We start from the raw sequence: 13,230 nt of genomic DNA on the forward strand, positions 1-13,230 counted from the left end.
AGTGTTAGCACAATTAAGTATAATACTTTTTGAATGAAAATGACAATATTACAATAATTTGTGGAGTAAAATACATGGATTGAGTATAAGACACTATATTTGAGCACCAGTATGCTGAGAGATGCTCTGGGAGTAACGAAGAAGGAGATTTTATCAGCAGAGGTTTGAAACAGTCAGAAGAGACCCAGGTCCCTTTTGGTCAAAAGCCAAAGCTTACATGGTCTAAAAGAAGCATTTCCAGTTTATGAGAATTTCAGAAATTCTGAGAAAAAATGACCTTTGGTTTCAGAATGAGAGGATTAGTAGAAAGTAGAAATTTCATTTGAAAATGAAGTTAGGTGAGATTCTGTTTGAAAGAATCAAAATATTTCATTCGATTGATACAAGCACAAGCTGTGAGGTACCAGAAATGGCTCCTTTGAATGAGGGAAGTTAAGAGTGCTGGAAATTTACAGCTGAATTTGGAAAACTCTCCGCTTTGTCACAGCAATGGGTCTGAAGCCCTGAGATTTCTGGCTCAGAAAAGGACATCCAGGGATGCCAGATACAGTGTTACAAAGGCAGAAGCTGAATAACAAGGCTGAAGTCCTTAGGGCTTCTAGGCTCTTTGCTGCAGCGCAGGAGACTAAAGCAGTGAGATTTGCCTTTCCCTGCTCATCATACTAAATCTGCACAAAAACTGTGCAAACTCTCCCCGTTAGTCTCATTTTCATCTTTTCCCTCTGGCTGCAATAATATCAGAAGATCTCATAGGCAACACAATGTCTCTGAGCTTGGTTGTTGACAGTCAGTCTAGCATGGGAGAGCATCACTAATGATGAGGTGATGCTTCTTGGCATCATGGGCTCCTTGAATCCCCACTCCATGTTAGAAGACACTGCAGACTGAAGAATATCGGTTGAAAAGGAAGATGAACCCAAAAACTTCATATCCCACCTGCAAAACTGATCCAGAGCTCCCTTGGCTCATGCATATATGGCAGGGAAACTGCAGACCTGCAGAAAATTTACCCTGAAGGTTTCTCAGAATGGCAGATGCTACACAACACACTTGCTTTGAAGCCCCTAAAAGTCCATAAAATGAACTAGCAGGAACTCAGTGTTGCTGTCAGAAACCCACCTGTGTGTCTGTTGTAGTTCATCAAAAACAACATACTTCCAGAAAATAATCTAGATTTTATAATAGAACACAGCTGGAAATACCCAATACCCCTAAACAAGAAGGTCAAGCAGGGAAGATAACAGACAAGGAAAAATTAGACCACTTAATCAGGTTTTCCCTCTGTCCAGACATAAACAATAAAAATATAGTGAAATAACCCATAAAGAATAAACAGCAAGAAAATACATGTATTTCAAGCTAATATTCATCATTTACTTGTTTTTGTACTCACAGGGGAAAAAAAAAAAAAGCATTCTATCAAAAATTCTTCTTGCAGTACAGTTAGGGGTGTTATACAGCCATAGTATCTGATATTTATTTTTCCCTCACTTGTGCTGTCTTTACTCAGAAAAGATGCAGCTGTGGTGATGCTCCTAAAGACATTAGTCTCTCTGTCTCACAGACATGGTTTCAATTAAGTTTAATTACAGCCCCTGTAGTTTCAGACCAAAGTCTGTTTCACACCACGTGCAGTTTGTATTGCAGGATAGCTGAAATCTGGAAGTTCTACAGCAAGAATAGACAAACTGCTGCCACCCCAATAGTATTATTTGCCATAATAATAGGATGAATTGGAAGTTTTGTTTTGCTTTGTTTGTTTGTTTTGTTGTTTTGTTTTTTTTTTTTAATACATTAGTTGAGGTTTACTCAGCGCTCCAGTGCTGCAACCTGTAAGCAAGGAAAGGAATGGAATGAGTAAAAGATGAAAGCGGCTCTCCTGAGGCAGATTTTTGCCATGAATCTCACTGTCTCTGGTGTTTTTTCAGAAATTCCAGCTCCTGCTGTCAATTGATTATAAAGACCAGATTCACTTTTTCTTAAAAAAAAAAAAAAAAAGTTATTAGCGCTGGCAAGTACAGAGAAAATCATGAAAACATGAGGGAAGTTTTTCTGCAAGTCTCTAGAAGGAGGCAAGGAACAAGAGTTTAGCAGTTATTTGTCTGAAATCATGATTATCATGATTTTAAGCAAAACTCAAGGGTTTGGAAGGCCTTTGGACTGTAAATAGACATCTGCAAGGAACAAAATAAAGAATAAATTTCATGCCTAAAAGAGTTTCAGAGCAAGGAGAGTCACCCCGTTAGTGTTGAAGACAGAGGTGTTGGCACAGGTGCTGGTGCAGTCACAACAGACTGATGCACTGTTTAGCCTGCTCAGAGCTTAATTTCTGCCCAGCAACAAAGCTGAGGCAGCACTGGGTATTCTGGGTGAAGCACCAGGTTTAATCTCAGCCCAGATCTTTGTTGATCAGAAGCCAATATTTGCTTAGGTGGATGAGGGGGATGTTGTGCTTTAACTCTCTGCTCGAATAGCATATGAAAATCTGTGAAGTAAATGCAAATATATCATCTAAAGAAGCCAGAATTATGTCACCCACCATATTAGGATTTCTATTTCTTAGGCATCAAACAAGTCATTTTCAAATTCATTGATATCATGCACAGGATCCATAAAAAGACAGACACAAAATCCAAGGGAAAAAACAACAGCATTTGCTCCCAGCAGCCTTGTTCTGATTGCAGACACATGGCAGTATTGGCTGCCATGTAGAAAGCACTCATTAGCCTATTTAACCAAAATTAACTATGAAAATGTACTCTTGAGTTTTCTAGTCTTGCATTGGTAAGGTGTCTTTTAATGTAAGTGTTTTCAATCCAATTTAAGCAATTTTTCCTGTAAATGGTATCATTATTATCATTATGCTGGGAAAGGTTAGGTCATGATTTTTCTCAGAGTTCTCAGAATACTATTTTACTTGCTAAAATGTCAGGAAAAAAATAAAAACAAAAAATAAAAACCCACCATATATCTTAGACTTACTGAGGTGCAGTAAATTAACTTGAAGAAATAAAACAGTGAGAGCATATGACTGGACAATACAGATGTGGTAAACTGTAGCTACACATACGTATACCTACAAATGCCTTTCTTTACAGACAATTTGAATCAATATCCCAACTTCAATAGTAAGGAATTTGATTGACCTGGTCTTGATTTCACAACATGGTCCTGGTTCTGCCAAAACAGAAACAAATTTGTTTAAGTGGCATTCCAGAGCTTAAGCCACTGAGTCAAAATACATCTGTGCCTGACTTCACACACCTCTCCTCCATCTCTATAATGCAACGAATCAATTTAACTCTACTTCAATTTTGGGGAGATCTGAAATCTCTGTGTAAATCCGTATTGACCACCACATGTACATTTCAGTTGCAAATATATTTGTATTTGAATTAGGTCTTTCTGGGAAGAGAGCTTTTGAGTGAAACTTTCATACTCCTGCTGAAGGCAATATAGATTTTTTTTGTTTTAGCAGAGTTGGGTTTTCATTCTTTTTCACTTTAGCAACCCCTCATTTGTCATAAAATGTTTGTGCTGGACCAAACTGGTGGTTCATTTTAGCTCGGCATCTTTTCTCTAGCAGTGTAACAAGAAGGCAAGCACAAAGTGACACTTTCCCAAGATACAATCCCAGCTTCAGCAATTTACAGCACAGCTTCCCTAGCTAAAGATGGTCTTTGAACCTATTAGCCTTCATACTATATATTTTTGTACTTATTTTCTGAACTCCATAAACTTTTAACATCTGCAATATCCGGTAGCAAGAAATTCCCCAGCTTGATTACATGCCACATGAAGCACCTTGTCTTCTTTTATGTTGAACTTTTTGACTACTCACTTGTAGGTATAGCTGGTCTCCTAGTTCTTGTGCTGAAAGGGATCCATTTTCACCTTCTCCATGCCTTTCACGGTTTTGTACACATTTGTCATAGCCCTTCTTGCCCATTTTTATTTCAGTCCAAAGAGTTATTTGAACTATATGCTTAGTTGCTTTTCATAGAGACTGCGTATGTGATGTCCCTATCACCTTCTCAGCTTCTGTTCCAGGTCTATTGTATTTTTTTTTAATGTAGGAGCTGTGACCATATTATTCAAGGTGCAGATAAATCATGAATTTATAAAGCAGTTAACATTTTCAGGTTTATTTTCTATCTCTTTCCCAGCAATTCTTAACACTTGATTCTTATCTTTTTCTTTTTTCTTGACTACTAATGATCAATAAGGTGATGTTCTCACAGAACTGTCTATTCTAATCCCATAATTTCATTCCTAATTTCCTCATCAGCTCAGAGATCATCATTTTATAAATAGATTTTTTTCTTTGTGTACTGCTTTGCATTAAAGATATTGAAAGCACGTGCCATTTTATTGACTAATAATTCAGTATCATAAGGCCCTTCTACAATACTTTATCCATGTAGGCTGTGTTTTCTACTACCCTGAATAACAGTCCCATCTACAGGCTTTATCACCCCATTCTTTACTTTCTCAATAACTGCTTATTGTTTAATCCCTACTGCTTGCAGTTTCAAGTGTTAAGTGGCATGAGTTGTGTATGATTACAACACTGATGTACATTAGGAAGGAAAGATTTAGAAGAATTATTGCACAATATTTCTATTCCTTTTATCACCTTTTCCTCTTCCCATCTGTCCTATGTTCTCCCTGTTTGCAATACTCTGCAGAGAAAAATTGTATGTCATTTAAGGAAATTAGTCTCATAGCTGTTCTCTGAAAAGAACATTTGGATAACTAAAAGGTGACTTTTCTTTGTTCTGGAGCCTGTTGTAACTTAGGAGAACTCTGTTGTAACTGGGGAGAACTCTGAAAAAAAAAAAAAAAAAAAAAACAAAAAGTTAAGTTTGAATGTACACATAGGGAGAATCATCATTTTGTTCATTTAGTGTGATGTTCTGACAGAATCAACTGCAGTTTTCTTCTTACTGCCTGGTGGGCTGACATGAAATCTCTCCAAGGCCAGAACAAAGAATGCTCCAGGGACCTGACAGCACAGAGGATTTATGTAGCAGCAGACCATCATCCTATTCAGAAGCATTTAGCCAGAGTACTTTGCCTTGCTTGTACATCCAATTTCCATCAGTCAGAAATGTCAAGGGACCAGAAAGATTTAAGAACAGAGGGTAACCTTTGTTTGGGGGATGGCTAGTTCATTCACAAGATGTAGGAAGTATGAGTACGCACTTTAAAAGGCAGGGGAAATTATGCAATATTGTTTTAAAATCAGGCTAGCAACAGATTGTTGAAAGAAGTCTCTTTCAATTCTAAGAAATACACCATTCAGGACTCCTGATATTCCTAGGTCCAGTGACAATAAAATGTTCCTCTTTTGTTTTGTTCCCCAGTCTACTCTCTGAGTATTGAGCTTTAACTAAACCTTACCCAAACAAACAAACAGTGAACCTCACAGCTCAGACAATTCATGGTTTGGAACTCATCTTAGCATTCATTACATGTTAAAGAAAATAGTATATGTCCTTATTTAACTTTTATTTTATTTTATTTTATTTATCAAACTCTTTATTATTTCTCTTTGGGTTGTTTTTCTTCCAGTGAATCACATATATATATGTAATAATTCCAAAGTTTTCTGAGGAAGGAATGATGATCAATGTTTATTGTACATGAATGGAAATAGAATAAGGACATTCCCTTATTGTACAAAGCTTTAAAGTTTCATGTAAATGAGACAATATGTACACATATTATAAAACCAGTTTATATTTGAAACAGTGCAATATTTTTTGCAACCACCATCTAATGTAGCTTATGACCTACCCAAGTCATATACCCACATTTTCTAAGAAGAAATACCTTCACCTCAGTCACACCCACCAATTCAGTGCTGTAACTGGATCACAATTATTTCTATTACCAAAATTGAGAGAGACATCATAAGAGTTTCAGATAGATGTGCAATTTTGTCAACAACTATTCACATGTATTGTAAAACTTGTGTTTTCTACAATAATTCTTGCGAGTATTTACATATTTTCACTGGAAACAAAGGTTGCGAGTATCGGAGTTGAAAGCCTGAAATTTTTATTCATAAGCAGTTTTTGCAGTCAACACTGAGCCTGAAAATGATGCTGAGTTTGCCTTGAGAGTGGAAAATAGCAATTTAAGCAAAATCACCGACTGTCATGCACAAAAAAAAAAAAAAAAAAAAAAAAAAAAAGAGAGAGAGAGAAATGTATTTGCATGTTTGCAGTTAGAAAAATGTATTTGCATGAATAGACAATGAACCGAAATGAAAATTCCTGTTTTGATGTATAAGGCTTATCAAAGATTACCTAATGAAGATTATAATGATTCTTTCTTTATATTCTATATATATATATATGTTCCAAAAAATAATTCTGCTTGGTTTCTTTGCAAGTATTATTTGTTGACCACAGGGTTCAGCAGCTATTTCCTGAACATTTCAGCAGGCATCACATTCTAATTCTGTTTTCCTTCCAAAAAATGTCATTTCCAGAATAACTTTGTTGAAAATATTATTAGTTGCACAAAAAGATACCTCAGAACACATATACGTAGAATAAACCCTCAAGCTCACCTTTCTGTTACGAAAACTCATTGTTTGTTGCAGGTGGACAGATTAGACATTTCCCTGTCTCCTTTGAGGACAAAAAAAAAAAAAAAAAAAAAAAAAAAAAAAAAAAAAGCTGTACCTAGCACAGGGCATTGCCATCTGTATGCATTAGAGTAAGCCAATTTAATTCTTAGGATAATAGGACTTTCAAAGCTTTCAAAGCTACAGGCAAAAAGAATATATTCCACTTTGTTTTCTTAGATCCTAGACCTCATTTTCCTCCCATCTGAAATGATTGCCTTAATGGTAAGTATTGATATTGCTATGTTTATTTCGTGTTTATTTCATGTTTTGCAACAATATTTGGATAAAAACTCTGTAAAGGAAATAATGAAAACAAGTAAGGTCATCTGACACTTTTTGAGCCTTTGGAAAACATATCATTCTCAGAAAATCAGTTTCTGTATTAAAATTGTGGATGAGAAAATGAATGACAGAGGGGGAGAGAGAAATCAGAAGAGCTACTTTGTGTTTCATTTTGGTAGGAAAAAAACTGTATCAACCAGATGAGGTTTTTACTGTAACATAATTCAGATGAGTCATAATGTTGATTCTTATAGCAAACGCATCAGAGTGTCTGTGAGATAGAAAGTTCAGACCTATAGTTGAGAGAATTATTTATCAGTCTGAGTTGAAAAAGACATCATTCATTTAACAGAAATTAGAAGTAGCTGCCTTGGCAGACTTTGCCTGTGGAATTACAAGAGGATGGGCAAGAATTCTTATAATGCTGAAGAAGTCTGTTTACTGACTTGAGCAGACTTTGAAGGGAATCTCTTTGCATTCCGCTTGCAGTGCTCTGTGCACGGAGTTATCCTTATCTTTAAATGAACAAATGCTGAAAATCTTCTACCCTACCAGCCTGTCTCAGCAGAGCAGGATAAATGTGCTCAGCTGAACGCACGGTTAACTCTCTTCACTAGAATTTTACATGTTGACCATATTTTCATCTTTATTTTTAATGATTTGTTTCAGTTTGAAATTCCAGTAGGCTTAAGAATTTCTTTGTACTCTCACTTTGTGAATGTTGCTACTTTTATTCTCCTTGAAAATGTTATTCAGAAAAGAGCTATAAAAGAACTATATATCCTAGGCAAAGTGCACAGTTTCATTTTATAGTATTCATGGCAGAATATATATATATATATATATATATATATATATATATATATATATATGTATTTAATATTTCAGCCAGGCCTCTATTATAATTCATTGTTTTCCCTCATTCATAATTTTTTTGGAAAAATTGTCTTGTGGACTTGATAATCTCTATGCTTCCATTAAAACATTTTTTCTTAAGGAAAAATCCTTTCTTCTCTTTTAAATTATGTGTGTATTTTCCAGTTTTAACCTAACTTAAGCTGCTACTGGTGAAGCAATAAAAGAATAACAGCAAATCCAAAGACTTCTAATTTTGACATAATGCCAATCATGGGAAAAATAAGTCTTTAAATCCAAATTGAAGAAAAATATTTGAAAATAGCATGTGAATAGCTTAAAAAATCAGATCTTATATGAACAATGCTAGATAAGGATCAGTGTGTCAGTCCTATCTATAATACAGTTTCCAGCAGCTATAACCTATTTCAATGCCTCCTCTCTTCTACCAACAGGTTCCAAGATCAGGTCAGGAGCCTACAAAAGATTTTTGTGAGGATGCTTCACATCTGGACATTAGGTATAATAGCCCATCCATCTTACCTTCTTGTTGCTGTTAGTCACTGCAGCATTTCACGCTACTAACAACTGCAAAAACAATCCTGCAACCCATAGCTTTATTTTCTCTATTTCTTTTTTTCCTTGGTTACCTTCTCCTCTGGTGGTTCTTTGTGCATGTTAAAGAGGTGTAACTTAACCATTGAGAGAAACAAGTCCAGCTGCAGCCCTCTGGGTCAGATGCCCCTCTGTTGTCCCATGGGCCCTCAGCACAGCTTGCAGTGATGGTAACAAATAGTCTTGCATTGCTGGTGTGCTCAGTGATGTCTCTGGGCTGCATACAACCATGGGACAGGGAAATGACAACAGGGGCAGGTAACTGTCAAGAGGAGGGTGCTAGCAAAGGAATAAATAGAGTAGAAAGTAAATAAAGTAGAAAAGTGGGAGAGTAAGAACAAGAAAGATTGTGGTCTTTGCTTCATTTCATAGAAACAGGTCTCCTTCTGAAAAGAAAAAGGAAACTGGGAGATGATAAGTTAACTGAAAGGAACATGAGGTTTTCATCCTAATGCATACCACCAGAGTACCTTCCAAGAACAAGGTGGAAGGGCTTGTAGCAAGTCCCTTACACTCTTGGGGGAAATGATATCTCCTCACCTCGGGGGTGCCAAAACTCTGCTCAAAATTCTGTTTGTTTGTTGTTGTTGTTGTTGTTTGTTTTTGTTTTGTTTTGTTTAATTTTTTAATGGAGTGTGGAAAACAATGCAAGAGATCTAGAAGTAGAAGGAAATGTCCTTATTCTGTTAGTCCCAGCCATGCTTCTACAATGTCCCACTATGATCTGTTAGCAGGGTTTGAATTCAGATTTGGAGTCCCAGCCTGCAAACTACCATTTATTCAAGTGAGACAGCTAGTTTGTCAGCAAAATCAGTAAAGAAGAAGCAAGCTAAAACCCAAAATGTCAGACAAAAATTCTGTTCTCTCACAGTCACTCAGTATTCACTTCCCTGGTCCTGACAAGATAGAGATTTCCCTATAGTAGCTCCTGGGCAACCAAGCCAACATAAGGATTTTAGGTATTAAATGCAACTGCTGACAAAAAAAGCAGGACACTGATCTTGGATTTATTTTATTGTCACATATCATCTCTTCATATCCACCAGACACCTCTTCACTTGTTAGGGAGATCAGATCTTAACTGTTTATTCTGCTATTATATCCTCCCTCTGTAATTATCATTCATTTATTTTGATCAAATTATATCTAAGTATATAAGTTATTTTATGGTTAGTACATTTCACACTTAGATAATTTTGTCTAGAATCACAGGACCTAATGAAATACATGATTTTAATGTAATAAAATTAATTTTATATCCTTAAACCAATGGAATCCTTCCTTTTTTGCAAGAGGTCATTTACCTGTGATTCAACCTGGCTGTCACATTTATCTTTCTGTTCAATTTTTGCTGTGTTAACATAAAAAATTTACACGGTTCTATGCATCTTTTAGAATAGCATAAAAAAGAAAAAATCTTAGATCTTTGTTTATCATGGTTAAGATTTCGTGCAAAATTTTAAAGTACTACCAAGTATTTCTAGTGAAAAAATGTTGATATTCAGATTGTCCATGCTAATTTGAAGAGATTTTAATTAAGTTAATGGACCTTCCTATCCAAAGCAACTTTATTTTTACCCACTAATCAACGGGACGCTGTCAGGGTGGTTAAGTATTAAAAATTCCATAAATAGGCAGTTGTTCCACTTGTAAGTATTTACCTTAAATGGACACTGTCAACATTAAAAAGTCACACTTAAACTTGATCTGAGCACAGCGTGCTTTTCAATGGTGACTTTAAAGAGCTTAGGAATAATATTTTATTTTCCTTTAATTTTTGGGAGGAGCCAGGGAGGAATTGGGATGCTTTCTTTCCTGGCTCTCACGATGCATCATTCAGTAAACCTTTCAAATGTCTATCTGGCAAGAGTCTAATCCTTTCTAAAGCAACTTCAGACATGCTTTCAAAGGTTTTTGTGACTTAAAGATGCAGATTTTAGTGACAGTGGAATGGATGTTTTTTGAAATGCTAGGAGGTGCTTATCTAAGTTTTAGATTTCTAAATACTTTTGCAAATGGGGTCGTCAAGTGTTTAAGAACCTGTGCCACTAACAGACATTGGAATTCATAATCCTGACTCCTTTTAGTGCTTTTAAAGTTTTATTCTCCTGAAAAATTCTTTTTGATGATACATCATTGCAGCAGTGGTTAAGACTATTCCTGGAGCTGCTTCTCTGCACACTTACATACTGAAAACTTACATCCTGAATAAAGTCAGTGAGTTAAAGTATCCCCCTAAAGATTTGAGAGTTAAAGTATCCCCCTAAAGATTTGATCTATACTGGACATCTTTTAAGATCTATCACTTAGCTATTTCATTTAAGAAAGGTTGCACACTAGTCACAATTACAAACCAGCACTACAACCATGCACATGCCAAGGTAAAATATTATTCATGTTTCCATATCTTTATCCCATTGAAAAGTTTAGAAAATTGGATACAGTTTCAAAAATACATTTATGTCATTCAAAGATACATGCTACTCTTGCACAAAATGTCACTTCAAGCAATTACTTTTATTTCTGTTGCACCTTATTGCTTAGATTCACAGAGAGGAATTTTGGTGTATGTTGAAGCTATTTCAGAAGAAGCTGATGCACACAGATGACAAATAATGCCAGACTCCTGTTATGTGGTCAACAGTATGGCTGAATCTGTGAGAATTTTTGACATCTATTGAATAGCATGAGATTCAAGTGGGTAATTTAGGAAGTGAATGAATGCACCAGTTATGCACTCCTGTTAAGAGTGGCTAACAGTTGCCTACACCTACCCTTCACCAAGTGATACTGTAGTTCTAGGAGACACTGTAAAAGCCTTAAATTACTCAAATTTAGGAGACAGGAAAGGAGCTCCTCTGCAGCTCCTTTTAGCAGAAGAGCTGAAATTCATATAATGCGAACTCTAGCTATACATGCATTTTTGATGCCAACACTCACAACACCCACTTACAGATTTTCTTTTACTCACCTTTAGTATCTACTATTATGGTCTAGTCTTTGTGCCTCTATGGAGCCTTTCACTGTTTTCAGATGATATAATTGCACCAAATTTAGTGCCCATGAATAGACCACTGTTCAACAGCAAAGTCACGAAGCACATCTGGAGAACGGGGCTATGCAAACGCTTTTGTTGTTGTTGTTTTGTTTTTGTTTGTTTGTTTTTATGGTAGAGCAAACCACTTGAATACTAGGCTCAGTTGAGACTATGATCAGGTGTCTCTGGCTTACTTTGGAAGTGATCAAAGGTTTACATGGTTATTCACTCAGGACCTCCCATGTTATTCATAGTATTATTGTTGTGTTTAACTACTTGGGTAGATGTATATTATTTCATACACCTCTTGCAAGGCTTAGGGTGACAACTTCTGAACACTCAGGAAAAGCAGATAGTCATGAACTAGAAATTGCAGACTGTCACTTCTCACTCTTCAAGTCGTCTGATTTTCTCTCATAATGTACTCTCATAATCTACATAATGTACTTCATAATATTTCTGCTTCTTCTGATACTAGTTTTGGTGTTTTACTAAGCAGAACATTACGCGCACTGTTTTTTTCTACCCACCAGAGGAGAGGTTTGGGTGTATTTTAAGTGCAACTCACTTTCACAGCAAGCTTTTCACAAAGGTCTCATCATGCACTGCCAATTCATTATGTCTTGTTCATTATGTCTTGTGAACTAGGCAATTGTTCAGTCATAGTCATACTTTAAAATGTGCTTTTTTTTTTTTTTTTTTTCATCAAATTTTTTTTATATCACACTGCTTTTATTCCTAGTGACTTCTTATGTCCACTTCTTCCAGACAGAGGGGCCTTATAAATGTACAGAATCATCTCTTATATTCTAGTAGTAATGTATGTTTCATTTGCCACATTGAAACAGAATTACCTCAGCCCACTTTATCAATTCTCTTTGGAGAATCAGATTTTAACTTGACGTGTTGGGTCCATTAGAGATTATAACTATTTAGAGTTAATTGTACAGGTGTGGAAGTAGAAAGGATGTGTTGGGTTATGGCAGAGAGTATCAGGGTCAGAGTTGAGGTTAAGGGAAGGAGGTTGTGGGATATTTCTTTTCCCCTTTAATAGAACAATTAACACTTAGTGCAATCAATCACTCATTTTAGAATGTCCTGCTGATAGGTCATGCACCATTACATCAGCATGAGAGAGATAGCCAATGCAAATAGGTCACTCGATGTCATCTCAATGGCATCTTACAGTAAATCTAATATGGTTTAAATGGAACAGAAGAGCACAGGGATGAACAATAGAAGAACTGCAGAAAACTTTATTAGCTAAAAAAAAAAAAAAAAAAAAGAATGTTTCTTAAGCAGTATAAGCAACACAGCACTGACCCTACCACTGATATCTGGGTACTGATATAGCTGGAGGTCTATAAATCTCATAATAACTATAGAAATATCTTTAAACACTAGATCTCATTTTGCAATTTGCTGTCCATGTGTTAAGAGAAGGTGGTTTTTTCCCTTTCTTAAAGAACAAAGAGACAGAAAGCCCAGCTTTATTTGTTCAGACATTACTGGATGGTGAATTTAAATGAGAGTATGCACATGGAAAAAAAAAAGAAAAAAAAAAAAAAGAAAAAAAAAAAAGAAAAAAAAAAGTTCATCCTAATGGTTAAAGCATTATTGCAGAGAAAAGGAGAAAAGCCATCCGGCCCCTGTCAGGGCACAGGTATCCTGTGCATTGCTGCAGTGTAAGCAAAGGTGTGGGTGTGCAGTGTATTAGATACCTAGAAGAAACTCCCTGGGTGCACTTCCTTGTTTCATAGTGTCCAGCTGTGAATGCAAGACAGTTTCTCTTTGACAGGTC

This window comes from Anas platyrhynchos, chromosome 2, assembly GCF_047663525.1.
Source record: "Anas platyrhynchos isolate ZD024472 breed Pekin duck chromosome 2, IASCAAS_PekinDuck_T2T, whole genome shotgun sequence".
NCBI classification, from domain to species: domain Eukaryota; kingdom Metazoa; phylum Chordata; class Aves; order Anseriformes; family Anatidae; genus Anas; species Anas platyrhynchos.